Here is a 20,801-nt window from a genome sequence, read left to right as displayed (position 1 = left end):
AAATATAAGTTCCACAACCTTCCATTTATTTTAGCAAATGTTCATGGAGTGCCTCTTCTGTGCCAGGGTTGTATGGACTGAAGATACAGAGTTGAATCAGACACAGATTACCCCTTTGAAGAAGACCTTATGATTTATTGCAGGAGTTGGCAAACTACAGCCCATGGGCCAAATATGGCCTAGAGCCTGTTTGTGTCAATAAAGTTTTATTGGAACTCAGCTAGGTTCATTCATCTGTTTTGTCTACAGCTGCTCCTGTGTAGCCACACAGAGTTGAGGAGTTGTACCAGAGACCATAGAGCCCACAATGCCTAAATAGTTAGTGGAAAGTATCTATCAAAAGCTTGCCAATCTCTGATCTAGTGAAACATCAAAATTTGTTTAAAAGAATATATCTTTCTGTGAGATTTCCATATACAAAAATGACAGATATAACAAGGGGAATATAATATTTTCCATATTTTAATGATGAAACAACATAGATGGTACAGCCTTAAGAGGATTCAAGTGGCTCTTTTTGAAAACTTGGTGAGAGAAAAACATTATGATCTCAAGGAAATGACATTTCATGTTTTGCAGTCTTACACATCCATAATCACCCTGCCCAGAACTTGGGTTTCTGATTGCAAAGTCCCAATACTCTCACAAAAAATTACAAAGCTATATCAGCTGAATATGAGATCAAGGATTGCCAATGGCCTGCCCATTAGCTGGGGGTGGCCCATCATCATCATATGCTTGGCTCTAAAATTTTGAGAAACATTCATTTGAGAAATTCACTTAATTTCACGTTAACATCTAGGTCTCCCGAGTCTCTTGAGAAATCACATCTGGCAGCATGCAGCCTTCAGTCCTGCATGACGACAGCCCACTGGAGCTGAAAGGCAGCTTCCGTCCTTGGACAAGGCATTCACGCTGCAGACTTCCCCAACCCCTGCAGCTCCCAAACATTTCCCTGACTCAAGATGAAAAGTCAGTTGCTGTTTATAACTAGCTTCCACTGTTATTTTCCGCAGTAAAGAAATTTCTCTGTAACTATTCTGTTTTAAAATTGTTATAACAGGATTAACCAAGAAGATGGTATGTTAAAAAAAAAATTGTCTCACGTGTTTAATATGCAATCAAAAGGTATGCAATCTGCAGGTTTGACAGATTTATGCTCTTCCCTAGCCAATGTGGAAATGGCGATTTAGGACTAATATCTTACACCCATCACAAAAACAGAGCTGAAATGTGCCTTAAAGCACATTTCCAAAGAGGTATGAGCTTGCCCCAGCTGTATTTAAGATAAACTATTACAGTTTGGAGAGAAAATGTTAGAATTTACATATATCTCCTTTTTAATTTGTATTTTATATATTTTGTAAGTTTATAATATAGTTATAAAGCATTACATGTATACACACACACACACACACACACACACATCTGGACAGATATTCAAATTTGTTTTAGTGACTGAGGCATGTGATCAAACTAGCTTGTTGCCTTTAGTCTTGGGAACCCAGAAGGAATCCAAGACATCACATCCAGACCTTCATTATACAAATAAAGCATGTGAAGCCCCCAGAGGTGGGATGTTCTGGTCAGAGGCAGGGGTATGTAAGCAAGCAACAGAGGCCAGCTCTCTCCTAACTCTCATTCCTGCACCCTTTCCACTACTCCACACAGCCTGCTTTCTTAACGGGCACGTCCTTGAGAAAATGAGACCAACGCGGTGATAAATAAATCCCCCGAAATAGCTGGGCAACTTGTAGGAAACTGTCAGACTTCTTCCTCCAGCGTAGCACAAATTTCAACGGGTGGTACCTAGAATAGTTTCTTTTTGTGTGTGAAAAATGGCATCTGATCAATTTCTCCACTGCCAATAGAGGCCGCCTGCCGTTGCGACGTTCTCATTGGCCAGGTCTCATTGGCCAGCATCTGCCTTCTTTTCCTGTGGAAATAAAATATAAGGGCAGGAGAAAAGACATATTTGGTAATGTTACGCTCCTCAGCTTCCTGCTCGGGGCTGTCTCAGCTGCAAAATGTCAAGGGAAAAAATATCCCTCCAACTTGGAATGAATTCCAGACAGACCCTGATGCCTGCAAATTTGTCAGAGGGAGCCAAGTCCAGAAAGGCAGAACATGAAGAAGGTTCATTATTCGGCTTCAAGAGACTCAAATAATCAGACACTCTGGTATTTATGATTTTCCCCATTTCATATGGTCTGTAGTTCACATCATTCCCCTCCCTTTACCGCTGATTCTGAGCTTCCTTTTAAATTAAACCTCAGCAGTTATAAAAAGACTCTCACATTACTTGTAAGCCACAGCACTACTGGAAGACACTGTTCGTACAGGGCTGTTTAGGGCTGGGGAAGGGCAGCTCTTTTTGAATATTAGTCTGGGCAGGGCAAGCCAGGAAGTCAGACTCACTTCACCTTGACTACGCCACAGTCCTCATCTACTTCTGACATCTGTGCCAGGACTTCCTGCCACTCACAGCATTTGATATGATTGTCTTTACTAAAAAGCAGTATTTCATTCCATTGGCTTTCTTTTTCATTTTAGCTTTTATTTTCTTCAGGGGGCGTGGAACAACCAGAAAGTTTATCCTGACACTCCCAGTTTGTGAATATACCATCAGGGCTATTTGTAAGGTTGAGTTTTAGGGGATCTTAGTCTTTTCTTGGCATTCAGTGCGCTTTCTTTCTCTTGTAAAACCATTGCCACATGCTGGCAAAAAGGTAAGGAAAGAGAATTTGTAATCCAAATCTCATTAAATTGCTACATACACATTTTCCCTTCGACATTTTTGCCCTTCATTTCTAAATGCCTTGGCATTTGTTTATACTTGGTTACCCTAAATCCTTATTTGGGTTCTCCAATAGGCACAAAGGCATCCGAATATCAGTTTTAGCAACTGGTGGAAGTGCCCACACGAGGCATGGGGTGTTCAGTCTTGACATGTGGTCTCCATGAATAAGGGTCTTCTCTTTTTCTTTTCCTAAACTGTCCAGCATCTCAACTCTGGTTTTGCTTCTCAGCAGCTTAAGGTTTGTGCTACTCCCATGGTGATCAACTGTTAGGTCATAAACATCAGATTGTGGCATCACTGAATGAGTCAGTTGGGAGGAAGCTGGTCTGGAAATGCAGATGAAAGTCTCTGTTGACAGATGGAGACCTTCTTAATCATGGCCTGTGTGGGCAAAGGGAAAGCCTTGCCTGGTCCACCCCTGGCATTGATTCACAAAACTGGGCCGCTCTGGAGGAGGCTGGGAAAGCCCATCCTCAGGGAATCCCAGTTTTTCCTCTTCCAGGCCTCTCACAGGACACCCACACAACTAAGGGGAGGTGGGAAGTGAACAACGGAGCTCTTTCTGGTTACTATTTGAGAGTCAGCAAAGTAAACCAGCTTGCTTTTTCTTTTAAAAATCCTGTAGGGTTCCTTCTTAAACAGCTTATAGTGTTAACATTGCCTATTACTCAGTGCATTCATTTTTGATAAGGTTACTGTTCCTGGTCTATAAAATGGGCATCATAAGAGCTCATCTTTATAGAAAGCAAGAAGTAGAACTAGACAATATCATTAGGCTCCTGTCCATTAATTCTCCCTATCTCTTTGAAGCACTGGTCACTACTAAAAAGATACCCCTTTGCCATATTTTTTAACATATAAAAATAATAATTCCTTGAGCCCATATTTCATTTTAGAAGAATTCCTTCAATATTTCAAAATTTGAGGTTTCTGAGAACACAGGTCAGGAGCCATTGTGCCCTAGGCTGCTAGGAGACCAGTCAGTAAGAGAAACAATGCCCTTCCCTGTGTCCACTATCAAGAACTGCTCAGTATTTCTGCCAGCCTGCGAGCCTTTATCACCCAGTCATTTTAGACCTGAAAGAGAACATTCCATCAGGGAATCAAGTTCTATCATTTCACTGGAATGCAATGTAAGACCACAGAAACTCTAGTACAAACAAATTTACCATGGCTCAGATTAATATCAGATAGCATTTGAATGGTCTGCCCCAGTTGTATTCCCTCTCTGCTAAGGATAAAATAAACAAAAATAAGTTGAAAATTTTGCTAGGAGGCTCAGACCAGACATAAGGAAGAACTTCAGCATTAAGGATACAGAAGAAGCTGTGAATTTTGCCTCTTGGGGAAAATCTTTAACATTAGCCTGGAAGAGCATATTGGAATGATTAAGATGTGGTTCTGACTGGAGATGGGGACAAGGTTCTATGATTTCCAAGGTTTTCTTCAAGACACAAGATTTTCAAAGTTGTTGAAAAGTGACTTTGTGCATGACTCATGGCTATTAAGGTTGTTATTCTTGATCAGGCTACTTTTACATAACAAAGTCAGATTCTCCTCCTTGGAAGATAACTGAAGAGTTGTTAATTCCATCCCTCTTGTTTCACTGATGAGAAAACCTGGGCACCGGGAGTTCATTGTCAGATAGCCAGCAGAAGAGCTGGGCAGACCCCCTTGGCTCCCTGTGTCAGTGTCTTTTCCTATACTTTGTTTTTACGAATCACATAAATCTATTTAAGATGTAGTTCCATTTTATAAGAATTTTGTTTGTTTCATAAGCAGTACTGAGACAGAAATATGAGAATCTCTGGGAATTGGCATGGCTAAATATTACAATTTAGAAGAGTAGCTTAGGCAAAGTACAAGAGAGGAAATGCTATTTAGATGAGCTCATTTCTACTCACTAAAAAAATTTAAAAATTAAACTCAAGATCCAACAACTTCTTCCTTCACTTAGCCCAACATCAGAGGCTTACACAGCAACTCCCCAAACAAATCTGTTTCATATATTTCTTCTCCCCAAACTCAGGAATTTCTTTGATGTCTAATCTCACGTTTATTAACTTCCCTTGGAAAAAGTTCTATTTCATCTCTACAAATGCAACATTTCACCTAATTTTACCTCTCTTTTGTTGTATAATCCTTTAAATGGATAATGCTGCCTGATATTAGAAAACATTCAACAGTTTTAATTGCTAAGTTATAAATTATTTCCTTCCTTCCTTTCTTCCCTCCTTCCTTTCTCCCCTCCTTCTTTCTTTCCTTTCTTTTTTATCTTGGAGGGTAATTTGTCCATTTCACATAGGAATCTAGTTGAATTATTCCTCTTGTTTTTTCCATGGAAGCTGTATTTGGAGGACTTCCTCGATCCCACTATCAGTCAGAAGTCACGCTTCACAGATTCGTTTTCTTATGAATGACTTTAGGAGCCAGCATTTTTAATACATGAGAAGTAAAATTAAAGTAAAATTAAAATTAAAACATTAAATGATAAAATTCTCACCTAAAGCTGATATTAATATTACAATATCTCTTCTCTTTCCTATTTTGGACTTTTTAGAGTCTTTGTTCAGTATCTTAAGAAATCATACTTTCAGTGGACTCCCTCTATAGGCAATTTCTTAGTTGGTTTGATTTAAAGGCTTCAAAAGCCATTCTTTTCTTTTAATTTTTTTTAAGGGTTTTTGATGTGCACGATTTTTAAAGTCTTTATTGAATTTGTTACAATATTGCTTCTGTTTTACATTTTGGTTTTTTGGCCCCAAGGCATGTGGGACCTTAGGTCCCCGACCAAGGAGCGAACCCGCAACCCTGCACTGGAAGGCGAAGTCTTAACTACTGGACCACCAGGGAAGTCCCTCAAAAGCCATTCTTATCCCAAATAGTTCTTCTGTTGATCAGTAAGCAACTGAAATCCCAATCATTGGATTCCATTGTTCAGGTTAAGACATCGTCACATCGTCACCAGAAAACTATGCCAGTTGGCATCTGGCAGTGTCAAAATATTAACCCATTATTACCACAATACCTTAGCTTTATATCCTGGGTCTCACCATGAGAGAAAGGAGAGTTACCTTTTGATAGTAAATGTAAATGGCCTAGATTGATTATGCTGGGGAAAGGAAGCCCAAGTTGGGCAGTAGCCGTGGAAGATTAGGTGAGAATCTTTGCAAGTTGCAAATTAAAATGAGAAGGTGCCAAAGAAACCATCACCGGTCTCTTTACCCAGTTGGGGGGGGGGGGCTCTATTTATATTACTTTTATCTCAAGCATCCTTAATACGTTTATTTACTTCTGTTGAAAAGGTCTTCATTGTCATTAATCTATCTGAATCTTTAGATTGAGTCAGAAGTATAAGTTACATGTCATTGAGAGTTTGCTAGATCCAGAAGCTTTTGGAATACATGTGCCTTAGAGTAATTAAAAATTTTAAAGGGCAAAACAAGAGGACTAGTAGTCAAATTTTATGGTGGTTTACATGGGTTGGGGGAGGCAAGCAAGGGGTAGAATGTAAAAAACAAGGGAATTTAGGTCATTCTTTAGGTTAAGGAAAAACAAGTTGGGGGCTTCCCTGGTGGTGCAGTGGTTGAGAGTCTGCCTGCCAATGCAGGGGACATGGGTTCGAGCCCTGGTCTGGGAAAATCCCACATGCCTTGGAGCAACTAGGCCTGTGAGCCACAATTACTGAGCCTGCGCGTCTGGAGCCTGTGCTCCGCAACAAGAGAGGCCACGATAGTGAGAGGCCCATGCACTGTGATGAAGAGTGGCCCCCACTTGCCGCAACTAGAGAAAGCCCTCGCACAGAAACGAAGACCCAACACAGCCATAAATAAAAATAAAAAATAAATTAAAAAATAAAAAAATGATCTTCACCCTCTCATTAAAAAAAAACAAAACAAACAAGTTGGGAGAATGAGAGGTCTGGCAAGACTAGTACAACCTAGAAATACACTTTCATCCCAGAGATGGTCTCCTAGAAATAAGTCTCAGCTCAGCCCAATCAAGAGACCACTGTGGCCTTGCTTTCATTGCTGTTCTTTTCAGGTGAAGCAACAAAATGCATTTTTATATATCAGCACTTTCATCCTTTTATGTGTGTGTGCACGTTGATTTTGGAAGATACAGATAAACCGTAAGCTATGTATTATATTTCTAACAGTCACTTGATGAAAAATGATCATTGCCAGCTAGGATTGGCTATTTATGCCCAGCAGACCAAAGGAATTCTAGTGATATGCAACCACTAGTTTCCAGAAAATGGAATTTTTTTGTTGGGGGGAGGCTTCTTTCTGGGCACAGAAATTCTTCTAAAGGTTTGATTTTGGAAGTTGGTTAAACTCTGGCAATCTCACTGTGGAGTGAAGACAAAACCAGAGTGGTGGGTTTGTGGAACTGAAAATAAAACTACTGCTGCTTGCCTCTCTCCATAGGAGGCTGGATGCCACCTAGATAGGTCATCAGGAAAAATAGTAGCAAGAGTCTGAACAGTTAAATTTTACTTCTGAATTATGGAGTTTGTATAATAATAGCTTTAATGACTGTTTTGAAATCAAAATTTGAACACATATAAAACACATCCACTGAAGAAATATATTTACATTGCTCATGTATTAGTAGTTCATTCTACTATATAGATAGTATATATATATATATATATATATATACTGTGTGTATATATATATATATATATATACACATATATATTCTGTATCTATACTATCTATGTCTATATATATCTATAAATCTTATATATATCTATATCTCTATCTATGAGAGATTGATTTTAAGGAATTGGCTCACACATGGTTGTGGAAGCTTAGCAAGTCTAAAATCTACAGAGTAGGCTAGCAAGCTGGAGACCCAGGGAAGAGTCATAGTTCAAGTCCAAAGGCAGTCTGCTGACAGAATTACTTCTTGCTTAGGAAGGTCGTCTTTTTCTACTAAGACCTTCAGTTGATTGGATGGGGCCCATTCACATTATGGAGGCTAATTTGGTTTACTCAAAGTCTGCTTTTTTAAAAGTTAATCTTATTTTTTAAAATACTTTCACAGAAACATCTGGAATAATATTTGCTCATTTATCTGGGTACCATGGCCTAGCCAAGGTGACACATAAAATTAACCATCTCATAGTGCTAAGGCACAGTTCTAATTATTATAAAAATAGCCATTATCTTACGGAGCTTACATTCTCATGGCATTCAGAGTTTGAGACATGTTGCCACAGATTTAAAAAAAAAAAATTTCCGAAGTTAAATCAGTTGGAGGCATTCTTACTCTCACCCTCTGGTTGTGGTGGTGATGATGATGATGGTGATTTTGCATCTTCCTGGGATTGCCTTATGCAAACTAGTCATTGCAGAGGTAGCTTGTTGAGTGATGGCAGTGCTAGAGTCATAAGAATCTTTCTGAAGAATACAGCTTCCTTTTCTTTATCCTATAGATTGGAGGAGTATAGACTATGATTAAATAACACTTTTCCTGATACTATTAGAAAATTATGCAGGACATCTCTTTGAGCAGAATCAGACTGTGAGGCCCATGATAAAATAGTGGACCAGCTGTGATATCAAAGACATATAGGAGCTTTTATGACTCACTGTATATTTACCTTCAAGGGAAATGCCTGAAAGCCTGAAGTATATATTACACATAGTTTGGCTGCACTTAGAGGAAAATCTTGGATTGCCTGAACCTTCTAACTTTTATCAAACAGAGAACATATTGTCCCCTTCCTTCCCATATCCATTGGTGAAGCACAGAAACTTTCCATTTATTTTTCACTTTATTATTATTTTATTTATTTACTCTTTGCCCACAATTTGATTTTTCACTTCATTACACCTGTTTTCAAGTGCTAAGTGAAATCACTCCTTATCCTTGGGAGAAAATGACAGGCAAGAAATGACAGTTATGGAATCTTCCTCTGGATATGAGAGCAGAAATAGCTCTCAAAATAAATAGTGACCACCCACAGGGAGCTTCCTCATGAGGCAAGTTGGTGACTTCACAGGATAGGCCCTTTCACACCCATCTGGGATGAGCCAGACCAGGGCTGCCATCCTCTTTGGGGGCCTATAATTATAGTACAAAGATGAAGGTGCATCTATGAAAGCAGACTCTGTCACGATTTTTTCAAAGACACACTCTACTTTTCCAGATTATCTCAATGGAGGGATCATATTAGAAAAACTCATAGAATGTCTCTGGAAAGATCCATGGAAGACCTGGTAACATTGTTTCCCCTGGGGTGGGGAGCCGGTAACTCTGGGTAAGGGCAGGGCAGAGGCTTGCTTCTCAATGTACACTTTTTACTATTGAAAATCTGAAAATTTACCACATGCAAAAATTACCTCCTTAAAGTTAGCTACTTCCTAACTAATTAGTTAACTAAATTAATAAGATATAATAAAAAAAGAAAGGTTAAATAACTGGAAACATGTGGACCTTCCTCTGTTACTATTTAGCTAACTGCTCCATTTAACTCTTAAATCACTTATTTCTTCTTCTTTTTTTTTTTTTTTGTCAGAGAGACTCTGTACCTAAGTAACACTGACCTCCTTGTTCTTTCTCGAACATACCAGGCACATTCCTGCCTCTGATTCTTAGCAAAAACAATTCCAGTGCCTGGAAATATCTCATCTTTATCAGTATGGCTCACTTGTTACCTACTTTGTCTTGACTCAAATATCTCATTTTCAATAGGGCTTGCCTTGACCACCTTATTTAAAATTGTAATCTCAAGACCCAGAATTCCCCCATCCACTTTATTTTTCATAGTAACTATGTTCTTTTAAAGTATTGTATAATATATTTAACATCTTTATTGTATATATCCCAACAGTAGAACTAAATTCCATGAGGCTTGGGATTTGTCTGATTTGTTCACTGCTTTTCCCCAGCATCTAAATACTGCCTGGCAATCATAGGTTGTTCAAGAAATAATTGCTGAATAAATGGGAGAGAGAATGAATGAGTTTTGCTTTTCAATTTGTTACTCTTGATTGAATATTATTAAGTGATTTGAGACTAACACATCTAGTTTTAAATTCTATTAATGGTTACTGTTAAATTTTTTGAAAACATTCTTTGATGTATATTTTGAAAATCAAGAATAACCTTCTCTCATTATTGCAAGGGAAAGTGTACTTTTCCTTCTGTTACTTCACAACTCTTCTGCCTTGCCACTATCCTCATCTTTGTGAACAATACTTTACAATCTAGATTTTTAAGATATTATACCTTTATTTATAGATTTTTAACTTCTGAGAATATTTTGGACATAATCATTCTGTTCTGAACAAATTTGCCTTAATTGTTTAGACTTACCTATGATTACAAGCTTTCAATGCTCATCACCTCAAACAGTAAGGTTTAATCAACTAGAGTAGTTAACTAGTTACTTCAACCAGACGACTTAAAATAGGGAAGTAAGCACTGAAAAAATTCATTGGAGAAGCGAGGGCCAGAGCAAGTCTCTGTGACCTTTGGGAACTGAGGGAGTTGCAATTTACAAGAAACCATCCCATTGCTCCCAGTCTCAGCAGCAGCTGGCAGCACTGAGGCAAGCCATTTGCAGATTTCCCAGAAGCTACTGTGAAACCCTACATATGCTGTCTGCTCCAGTCCCTGCATCGCCCACTTCTGCTAGAGAAACAGTAATGGCTCTGCTTCTCCCCTTTCTCTGGAATTAATATTTCCTGATGTTCTCTGTGATATAAATGGACAAAGGTTTACCCTTATCCATCTCCAGAGGTCCCTTGATATACAGATTTCTATAAGCCTTACACCTAAAAGAAATAGAAAGAAAGGGAAAGAATACTGAATTCTTCATCAGAATTTCATCCTTATATTTCTTAAGCCCATTCTAATTTTTTTAACTTTTGAGCTGACAGTGTTTGCTAGTTTATGAAAGTCATTGCTGTTAAGTTCTACTCATGGGCACATTCTGTAGGTAAACCCCAGTATTGAGCAAACATATTCTTTCTCAGGTTCTTTGATAACTATGACATGAAGGGCCAGACCATCTATATCTTCTCCCAAGACAGGAAGTATAAAGGTGGGACATCACAAAGGCACTATACATAATCCACAAAATATACCTATACAACTGTTTATGAAAGCTAGAAACTATTATTATTTTAAATTGATAATTTCCCATTATTTGCTTATAAAGCCTTTCCCTACCAGTGTTACCTTGTCTGCAAGGTAAGAATATAGTAGTACTCATTTCATAGGATTGCTGTAAGGACTTCATGAGATTAGAGAGAGAGAGAGAAAGAAAGAGGGACAGAGACAGAGAGAGAAGAAGATAGTGTTTGGTAGTAAATGGATAATAAAAGATAGCTGCTATCCTCATCATCATTATCATTATCTTTACTCTTTTCCAGAAAAACTGACAGGTTTATGTGGTAGATTGATATGCTGGGCTGAATTCTTCATTCCTCTCTACATCTTTTGCCATGATCTCTTCATGAGCAGAGTGTGGGTCTTTCCTACTTGAATTTGAACTTGGCCATATGACTTGTTTTGGTCAAAAGCATATGAGCAGAAGTAATTTGCCAGCTCTAAGCCTAGGCATTAAGAGCCCTGTGTTTCCACTTGCTCCCTTGAATTTCTGCCATTGCCATGAGAAAAGTTCCCTTCCAGGTTGTTCCTGCCCCTTCAACCTGAGCCCCAGAATGAATACATAGGGGCCAAAGCTGCACTGGTCAATCCACAGAATTACAGTAATAAATAAAGCCATCCAGCCAAGCCTAACCTAGATTATCTGAACCCCATCCCACCTACAGAGGGGGAAGCAATAATAAATGATTGGGGGTGGTTAGTTATGTAGCAATAGTGAACTAATATGCTTCATTTCAGATGTACCTACACAGATGACCTACCAGTAACAGAGTCAAGTGATGACACCTGCTCCCTGACTGAATTATATTACGTTTTGCCCAAATGTTGGCCTGGTTCTCTGTGAACATTGCCCACAGGAGTGCTGTAGGGACTGAGTGAGTGTGGGGAGCAGTAAGAATTGGTGCCAGTTTCTGCCTTCTGTGTTTTTGCCACCTTCAACGGTCTGCCAGCTGGTACAGCTGTACCCTTTGGACAAACGATATGATATCCTGGGCATTAGCCTTAATGGTACCACACATGCAAAGAACCACAGCTGCTGTTTTTGTATTTCTTGCTGTTCTTGGCTCTGCTGCAATGACTGGGGTGGCATAGATTTCTACACACACCATGCAGCTTTCCAAGATTCATAGATAGAGGTTTGATCAATGCAGCCACTCATGATGATGACTGTGTATTTGGAAAATAGGCGAGGATCATTTTTGAATAGTCTAATATTCTTTTCTCAGAGTGAAACCTGTTCAAATCAATTAATTACATAAAATGATGGTATAACATCAAATAGATTGTCCTTCCAAGAAAAAATTAAAACCTCACCTATGTTGTTAATATGTTTTTATATTTTTTAAAGGAGAAAATATCTATTCTTTGCTTTGCAGAATATTCATAGCATATATGTAGATAAATCCCATAAGTTAGTCATTTAATAAATCAAATTTATAATCAGTTTCCATATAGTAAAATGGTGATTTGTTTTGCATGTGTTGCCTGGAATAATTGAAAACCATTACTGATTAGTACATGTGGCTGGTGAATGTAATCCATCTCAAAAATTTCTGAGCTTATTTTGAAATCTAAAAATAAGAGAATATGAATAAATGTTCATCAAATTTATAATCCATAGAATATATCTATTTCTAGCCCATTGAAAACTTACTCAAAAGTGGGGTTTTTATTATTGACATCATTTGCTAGTACTATGGAGATGAGAGAAGGCACAGAGAAAAAAAGAAATGTTATATATATCCAAAGTTCATAATTTAAGAAGATAAAACATAGCCGTACTTCAGAGCACTCTCAATGAAAATCTAGACAAATAAATATATAATGTAGTTGTTTTCAACACTGGTTGCAAATTAAACACTTGGGGAGATTTTCAAAAATATCAATGCCAAGCCCCACACAAAGCTTTCTAATTTAGTCGGTGCTGTGTGGGACCAAGGAATTAGTACTTTATGGAAGCTCCCCACACAATTCTAATGTGTAGGGTTAGACTCACTATTATACGGTATTTTGAAATTGTCTTAATTCTAAGGGGATGCTAAAATGGGTACAGTGACTAATTTCAGACTTCTTTAGAGTAGGTTCATAGAGCATTTGAGCTTGTAAGAAGGGTTTTAAAGGAAAGAAGCATGGATTGACATAGACATGTGTTTTTCTTTTAACATCAATTCTGTGATTTGGGATTTCTCAAGTTTTATCATTTCACCCAGCAAAACTTAGATGAATTAATCTGTGAGATGATGATCTTCGACTACACATTTCCTCTATCCATATTTTTACTTGATGTCAATATCGATAGCATTTTCATATCTGTCTCCTTTGGTAGAATTATGACTTTGGTCAGTGATGTACTGGAGCAGCTCATAGTGGCCTGCAAAAGTTGATTGTGCATGTGTCTTCCTAACTCTATGTTCAGAAACGTCAGGCTGGTAGATTGAAATTAGCCACAGTGAAAGTGTTTACACCACAGACATTGGCAAATGCTAAAAATCAGATACTCTCTCATCCCAAAGATGATTATTAAACATTTGATAGCATTCAACTAACTCCACTGGAAAAGAATTATGGCACGTAAATTAATTTTTTAGTTCTTCATCCCAGCTATCTTAAAATTACAAATCTTAATTTTGAAGTACCTATTAATCTGGGAAAAATTGAGCTTGCATTTTACAAGAATGCCTTTCTGTATTTTTATTTCCTCTTGAGTCTTGCTTCTCATTTTACCCTTACCACCCCAAACAGAAATTCCCACATATTCAATTCTGAGAGGAGATTGATTTGTGTTAGCTTAAGAATCATTTTATGTTTTCTCATGCCTGTCTTCATACCATCCCATACCACAGATTTTAGTTTTTCATTTAAGCTTCACAGCAGTCCTTTTTTTGTTTGATGAGGAAAGATAACCAAGAAAATAAATTAGGAGCCTTATGATTGACCTTATTTTTCTGTTATTCAAGGAAACCCAAAATGAAGCAAAATAACCAAATTTTGCCAAGGAAAACATTTTCAACCATTTCAATTACTGTTTTAATTGGCTGGTCCAGCTACCAGATTATCCTCTAATCTCTACAAGAATGCTATTTGGGAAAAGCTGAAATATGCCCTGCATAGAAGCCACATTCATCCCCTCAGCATATTCTAGTTGGAATAACTTTCTCTCAGCATACTGGAATCAATATTAGAGCAAAATTGGCAGTTCCTGGAAGAACATAATCCATAGATCATATAAAAGCCTAATTCACTATCAGCATATTATAGAAAAGCCTGAAAAATGTTGTGTGCCTGAATCCAAGATAAATAAAAGTGATGATATTGAGATGTTTGTATAACAAATACCTCTAGGCAATGTGCAGGCTTATGTGTGTGCACATGTATGTGTGTGTGCATGGTGGTGCATGTGTGCATGACTCTGTATGTCTCTGTGTATATTAAGTAACACAACAATAGAAGGAGGATAATGGTTTCAATTATTTGGATGGCTTCATGAAAGCATCTTGGGATGTGGGTTTTATGAAGGTTACACCCAGATATAGCCCCGGCTGCCTATCAGACTTGTGGGTTTAGAGACAGGAAAAGGCTTTTCTCGTTTGTTTGTTTGTTTGAATTGAGTCTTGAAAAGTTTGCTATTAAGATGAGGTTATGACATCTTCAGATTGCCATTTCCAATGTGTTCTCAATCAAGTGGGATAAGAGCTACTGTGCACATTGTTTTTAAAAGGTTACGTGTAGTTAGGTTCCTCAAATAGACTCCAGAAAATGCACAAAATAATATGTGTGGCTATGATAACCAGTTGGGTTTGCACCCTTGACTAGTCTCTTCTGCTAACATCTGTTTCATATGTTAGGACAAGGCCCCCATGAAGGAGCATGCCATTAAAATCCATGTGAATGTGTTCCGGGGGTGACCTCTGCAGCACACATTAGCCATCCTCTAGAGCCTCATTGCTTAAAGTATGGGCCCCAGAGCAGCAGCAACACCTTCGGAGAGCTTGCTACAAATGCATAATCTCAGGCCACATTCAGACAACTGGATCAAAATCTGCATTTGAACAAGATTGCCTGACGACTTCTATGGGCATTAAGATTTGAGGAGCACAGAGTTTAAATTATCTTATTTATCTAAGAATGGAAGCAAGTGGGTGTATCTATTCAGTGTCTATATTAGGAATACGATGGATACCACAGTATTTACTGGAGTATTTATCAGTAGCTCTAAGAATAGGATAAAAGTGGACTTTATATGTGGTGTTTCAGCAATTAGTTAAAATACCCTCTATTCATTCCTTCAAAGGTTCCGTTGCTAAGATTATTAAACCCATTGTATGTACTTCAAGATCTCAAGGATTGTACAGTGGTAGCCGGAAGTTTTGCTGTGGCTGCAAATGTAATGTCTTCTTTGAGAATCTACTCTGTGGTGTCACGAAGGTGTGGAAAGATGTCTTCATACTTAACGTGATTAAATGACTGGAAGTGAGGTCCAGTTCATTTATATTCTTCATTCAGACTTTTTTAACAGGAGTCCAAAACAAAGTAAGAAGTATAGTTGACCCTTGAATAACACAGGTTTGAACTTCATGGGTACACCTATATGCAGATTTTTCGAATGGTAAATATTACTACAGTACTACACGATCTGCTGTTGGTTGAATTCATGGATAAGAGAACCACGTGTATGTAAGGCTGATTGTAAGTCACATGGAGATTTTCAACTGCACAGAGGGTGGGGCCTCTAACCCCTGATTTGTTCAAGGGTGAACTGTAGCTTGCAAGGTCCAACCTGCATCATTTAATTCCACAATGGTACTGATTTACTCAAGAGACACACAGGTAATGAATTTTTAGAGCTGAAATTATTGAGAGAGAGTAAGAGGAGGGAGAGGGAGAGAGAGAATGAGAAAGAAAGGAGGATACAGAGTTCTCATACTTTGAAAAGAAAGAGATGGGGAGAGCGAGAGAGGAAGAGACAGGGAGAGAGGGATTGATGGGGAGAAGAGATGGAGAGAGAAGGAGAAAGAGAGAGAAGTAAAATTTGCTACCTAAGATGTCTTCAAAGAGCTGCCCCTACTTGGGCTTCACAGGTTTTGCTGTTACTGCAAGCCAATTTTAGTCTGAATGCAAATGAACACATTTATGTTTACCAAACCATTCAAAGTGCCTGAAAAATGAGACTGATCAGTTAAATCAACAATTCCCAAACCATGAGAACTCTGTATCCTTGCGTTCCCACATTAAAACACTTTGATTCCAAAGAGCCATGACAAAAGGAAAGCTACAGCCAAAAGCAATTTTTTTCCTACATAGTGTTCTCCTGAATCCCTGTCTTGTTACTGATCTTAGTGAACTTTCAGGATGACCTGGAAGGAAATGAAAAAGACTACAAAACACCGTCATCTCTCCCCTTCCTCCCCAAAGCAGCCTGTAGTCAGTTCCCAGCTTTCTTGTTATGGGGTCTCACCCCTGAACTCTCCAGAGCCAAAGGGTCTCCCTCACTCACCAACACCCACTCCATCCTCAAACAGAGGAAGATTCTCCCAAAGGCCCAGGAACCTGAACACCTGGGGACCTACCTGTTAAGAACACAGGGCTCTGGCAGCAGAGAAACCAGGGTTTGTGTTCCAGCTTAGAAGCTTGGTGGCTTTGGGCAAGACGGTTCTTCCATCTGAGTTTCCTCATCTATAACAAAACATCTATTTCAGAAGATGTCATGAATATTATACACAAGACTGTAATTCAATAACTTAGAAAATGTTTATTATGTATGGTAACTCTTCGTTCTCCCACCCTACCTCCAAGTTCCTTTTCCCTCTTTGTTTTCTCTCTTTCAGTCTGTTTCTCCCTCTCTCTTTTTGCCCATATTCCTTTCCCTCTTCCTCCAAGCTTCACCATTCTTCGTGTTCAAGCCAAAAAGCTCACAAGCAAAATATTACAAGCCAAAATTATGTTTAGCCAAAAGAATCTCAGGAGCCCCAAAGCCTGTAAGTCTGCAGGGACCATCAGTCATTTCTTACCTTCCTGGTTAATGACCCATTTATTTCTGCAACCAACAGGTCCTTCTCAACTTCCCACCAGCATTTTTGATGCTCAGGCTTAAGAGGAACTGGCTTAGAAGCCATATGTGGTACTTTTCACCTTAAGCTGAATCACTGTTCCAATTGCCCTCAATCTTTGTGGTTGTAGTTGTTTTACGCCATTATCAGACCTGAGTGGACTTCTATTATCTCCTGTATCTCCTGACTTCTCCTTCTCCATCCCACACAGAGATTTTTCTGTAAAGATTAAGTGGAAGTGGCAGTGAGACTGATATTTTCACAACAGTGCCTGAAATTTTAGCAACTAGAATTCCAACTGCAAGCCCAACACGACCATCCTAAGAGTCCACATGCTGCCTGAGAACAGATTGATGTTCTCTTTCAGTGCAGCACTTTCCAAATTCCTGTTCTGGCTCTGAGTTGAATGGATCAATTGTCATAAAATAGTTTGGTGTGAATAAGTCTTAGAGTACTGAGTTTGTGACTGAGTTAACTTTTATAATATCAGTTAGAATGCTTTATAGGCTAGTCTTGTGGTAGTGTCTCTCTCATTTGCTTGCACTCTGATGTGCTTTGCAGGAGAGAATAGAGTTGCAGGAAGCTGCTCCAAAATTACCCATCACTAGCAGCCTCTGACCACCAAGTAAGAGAGACTGCTACTGAGAGACCATTAACAATTGTGGAGATTCTAAATCATTGAAGCACTTGACAAAAGAGAGTTTGTGGATCATATGAAAATCCACATGTGCCCAGGAGAGTATACTGAGCACATAAATGTTCTTGCATAAATGTGTCACTGAGAAAAGAAGTGTGTGAGCCACTGTTTTGGAGTGAGAGACATCAGAGAAGAATTCAGTTTCAGCCTGAAGTGACTTATTTAGCCACTGGCCATCAGAAATGTAGACAGCATCACATTTCCCTTTGACCTAGATTTGTAATGATGGGATGCACCAAATTCCTTCGCTCAAGTGAAATTTGAATGGTTTTTGTCTGTAGAACTCTAAAGTATCAAAAGATGTTTTACCATAGTTAAATTTCTTGATGGGATAAAAAAATTTATTGTTGATCCATCAAAACTGCTGAAGAGGAGACCCATGTGTGTTATACACCCCCATACCACTTGATTGTTGAGTAAGGAAGAAGTGGGGAGGTCTTCAAATAGGATGGGAAGACTTTAAACGTGAGTACTGTGTGCTTATTGTTGCTTAGAGTGAACCCTTTTTGCCCCTCCATTTATGTGCAAAATGAAGTTGGATGTGGTTGGTCATGTGGTTTTTAGCTAAATTAGATTGTCCATGGGAATCAGCTTCTTTGGTCTATAACTGAGACCTTAAATGCCATTTTATAAACACTGAAAAAGAAGTCTCTCTCTAGGTAAATGTTAGTAGAGCAGGAATTTGGGGGTGCTAATTAGTAGGTCTTATAGATTTTATACTTTGAAAACATACTATTTCATAACCTAACATGGTATCCAATACAGGAAAATTAAAGAAAAATTCACATGCAGTAAGAGTAGTATTGCTACAGCAGGAAATAATTATGGTCAGCAATGTGACAGTAAAGTCATCCCAAAGTTAGCTGACTATGGTGGATTAAGTTCACATCTGGCTAGTAGAGACTATCCCCAAAATGATTCTGGGAATGCAGGGAAGCCTTTGACAGGGCTGTGGCTTTGCTCTGTCTTTGTGAGCATCAGCTGACAGGCCTTCATCAATACATTCATTATGACATCATTATGTGGATGAACAATCTGTGGGCCAAGAAGCCTGAGAATCCCTGGGGCGAAGGGAAATTCCACAGACATCCATGGTCTTGGATGCTCGTGAGTAAACTCTGGTTTTTAAGCAGTTCCTAGAGCCTGAGAAATAGTTGATCATGACCCAAGCCTACACCCTTCAGCCTGAGCTTTCTCAGGGAGGGTTGGATATGTCTGCAAACCCCACACTGCCCCACATGTCCCTAATACCTTACAGCAAATGAGATTAATATGGCAGGAGATGTTCTTGAGTTAAACTCTTTAATGGAGAATATCCATGTAAGGAGCCAGAAGGCTAGGATACCGATTCCCTGTTTCATTGATGCCAATCAACACCCTGTCATAGCACTGGCATGCGTGAGGCACGAGCCCACCCTTGCTCTGGAAAAAAAAAATAATAAATTTCAAAAATATTATGCCTGAATGCATAAACCTTCATTATTATAATATTTTAAGCATTATATGGAAAGATGCACTTTCATCTCAGTAGCTATAGATAGATAGATAGATAGAAAGATAGATAGATAGATAGATAGATAGATAGATAGATAGATGATCATCTACCCTGGACACACTGTCTACCTTTCCTATATTAACTCTCATAACTCTGTCAGAATTCTGGATGTTACCTAAACTACGCTTATTTCCTTTCATCATACCTTTATTCTGCATCATTTCCACTACTGCCCCAGCCCAGTCTCTGTACTTCTCCTTTAAGACAACTAAAAAGATATGATTAAATAATTTCTCTGAAGGATCTGACTAGACAATGACTCTGTCTTCCTTTAGCTTCCAGGATTTTGCTTTCACCTCTGTCACTTCACATTCCATTCCATCTTGTGACATGACCATTGTGTACATGCTCAAAAATATGGTCTGTGCACTTAAATGTATATTAAATTTTGGAAGTGATCTGTTAGCTTTTACTGCATGCAAACTTTGCTTGTAAAAGACAAAACTAATCTGTATGTTTCACTTAGTTAACTTGACTTCTCTTTTTCTGACTGAACACAATCAATCAAAATATTATGTGCAGAGTCAGGTAAAGTGAGGGCCATATGCAGAATGATTATATTTGTAAAGCGATCCCTAGTGCCATAATCCCTCTCTTTGGCAATAATATCCATGGACCTCAAAATCAGAAAGATCTGTATCTCCTGTACGGAGGGCTCATGAAGATAATGTTTTTGGCCTACTGAAATTATTCTAATTTAATTTTATTTTTTTGAGTTATGTGATGTCAAGTTAGATATATGAAGAACATAAAGAAATGAATGGTATTCTCTTGACTAGACATACCCTTAGTTCTAAATGGACCATTTCAACATCAAACATGTTTAATTTATCAAACATAAGTGGAATATAGGGGTTCTTTCGGCAGCTACTAATTTGTATGTCTGCCTGTACTCAAGGTGTATATTACTCTCTTATGACCCTGTCCTATGTGAATAATGTGTACATTATTGACTCGTAATGAAAATTACTAAATATTAAAGTGCTACTTTACCTGACTCTGTACATACTATTTTGATTGATTGTGTTCAGTCAGAAAAAGAGAAGCCAAGTTAACTAAGTGAAACATACAGATCAGTTTTGTCTTTTACAAGCAAAGGTTGCCTGTATTATCTCACTGTATATGTTTGTGAAAGCATGAATAAACCTACAATGATGTTATGAAAAAGATGGGTATTTAAAGAAGGGCACCAAGAAATGAAAGTTTTAGCAAGGCAACTCGTTCTTATATTGAACCTACAATTTCCATTACAAATGATGGTCTTATTTAATGTCTGCTTTAAGAAAAAACATTGTACCAAGCTAAGTTTGCTTTAAACGATAGGTGCAGAAGCTTTAGTGTTTCATGTAATAAGAATTCAGTGCAGGGCTTCCCTGGTGGCGCAGTGGTTGAGAATCTGCCTGCTAATGCAGGGGACACGGGTTCGAGCCCTGGTCCGGGAAGATCCCACATGCTGCGGAGCAACTAGGCCCGTGAGCCACAACTGCTGAGCCTGCGCATCTGGAGCCTGTGCTCCGCAACAAGAGAGGCCGCGATAGTGAGAGGCCCGCGCACTGAGATGAAGAGTGGCCCCCG

The 20,801-nt window shown here is 38.6% G+C and overlaps 1 long non-coding RNA gene across 1 annotated transcript in view; it reads right to left on the bottom strand.

Annotated features, from left to right (window-relative positions):
- Positions 1–859: 859 nt before the first annotated feature.
- The window catches only part of LOC103008392 (uncharacterized), a 37,387-nt gene continuing 17,445 nt past the window's right edge, over positions 860–20,801 (bottom strand). Inside the window, exons 3-4 of the long non-coding RNA XR_451819.3 lie at positions 16,495–16,600; positions 860–1,936 (exon numbers count right to left, since the gene is read on the bottom strand). This is a non-coding gene — a long non-coding RNA (uncharacterized LOC103008392). The remainder of the gene's footprint in view (positions 1,937–16,494; positions 16,601–20,801) is intronic.

The sequence above is a fragment of the Balaenoptera acutorostrata genome, chromosome 14, assembly GCF_949987535.1.
Source record: "Balaenoptera acutorostrata chromosome 14, mBalAcu1.1, whole genome shotgun sequence".
Classification (NCBI taxonomy): domain Eukaryota; kingdom Metazoa; phylum Chordata; class Mammalia; order Artiodactyla; family Balaenopteridae; genus Balaenoptera; species Balaenoptera acutorostrata.
The sequence above is the reverse complement of the archived record's forward strand: the minus strand, read 5'-3'. Positions and strand labels throughout refer to the sequence as shown.